Source organism: Rhagoletis pomonella, unplaced genomic scaffold, assembly GCF_013731165.1.
Source record: "Rhagoletis pomonella isolate Grant_MI unplaced genomic scaffold, Rhpom_1.0 Rhpom_scaffold_00017, whole genome shotgun sequence".
NCBI lineage: Eukaryota > Metazoa > Arthropoda > Insecta > Diptera > Tephritidae > Rhagoletis > Rhagoletis pomonella.
The window spans coordinates 436,863-438,156 of NW_023458571.1; the positions used below are offsets into that span (position 1 = coordinate 436,863).

Consider the following 1,294-nt stretch of genomic DNA (forward strand, 5'->3'; position numbering starts at 1 on the left):
CCGTCAAGCGCAAGCTCAACGCTCTTATGTAGGTATGACCCTCAGTATGGCAATCATACCAACTACGAGTACATACTCTGCAGTACGGGGGAGTGACTACAGGACTGCTGAATCGGTAGCTACCTGATAAACACCGTCAATTAGCGACCGACTACTTGCAGTGTATTTCATCGATTACTTTTACAAGGCAATGTCCTAGGCAGTAGTCACCATCTGCTCTCTCTGCACTCTGTCGTAGTTTTTCGCTATTCTACTTACGACTGCTTCGACTCTGCACTACCATGTGCACTACCACGGGTTAATAGAGTAGCTACCCTACAAGAATTGTGTGATGGAAACTAACACATTCTCATTTACCTTACTAACACATTTACAAACTTTGCGTTGATTAAAAAGAGACAACTAAATAATGCCATAAGTCGGAGGAAGACGGAACACAAATGTTTACATCAGATTTTTCACACTGCCCTTTAGAATTTGATAGAAACTTGTAGGCAGCCAGTGACAGAAATCTCTATCAGTATTGCCACTCAAATGATTTTTCAAATGATAGTCACTGTTCTTGTAGGGTACTTACCTTGGAGTCGGTGCAGTAGCGGTTCAAAAGTATCGATAGGGCGCTTTTGAATCGAATTCTTGAGATAGGGCGTTCTTGAAAACTTTTCTGAAATATGGCGATTTCCTCTCTTATATATATTCCTCTATTTGCATGAAAACAAGTATGAAAGGCTTAACTCGGGTGAAACCGACTTTTATATACCCTCGCAATATGTTCTGCGGACGTAAAATCTAGCATAGCTTTATCGGGTTCCATATACATTCCAAGCATTTTGCCATTTAAGTACATACAATCTTATCAAAGGCTAAGTTCGATTAAAACCGATATTGAAGTACTAGGCTAATTTGAAATAAATAAAGTTTATAATAATTGTTACAAGATTTTATTAAAAATGTATTACAATATTTAAAGATATAGTCATAAGCATTAATTATGTGATAAATAGAAAGAATTTCAAAGCAGAGGTTCTTAACAATAATGATTTCAAAATAGTAGTAAGTACTACAAGTACAAATGTCATTGGCCAGGACGTAGTATATATCGATTTTGAGTAAATTAGCTTAAATAGTTACTAATATATCGCAGTTTTCGTATTTCTGTAAATTACCGTTATATGGGAGGTGGGCGTGGTTCTTGTCATTTGCAAAGGGTTTCTTAGTGAGGCTCTCAGCAATGTTCGTACCGAGTTTGGTGGAGATTGGTGAAGGGACTACAGAGATAAAGCATTTCATCGTA

At 37.4% G+C, this 1,294-nt stretch overlaps 1 protein-coding gene across 5 annotated transcripts in view; it reads right to left on the reverse strand.

Moving 5' to 3' along the window:
- LOC118749507 overlaps positions 1-1,294 on the reverse strand; it is a 417,693-nt gene that overhangs the window by 173,679 nt on the left and 242,720 nt on the right. The gene's annotated exons all lie outside the window — the stretch shown is intronic.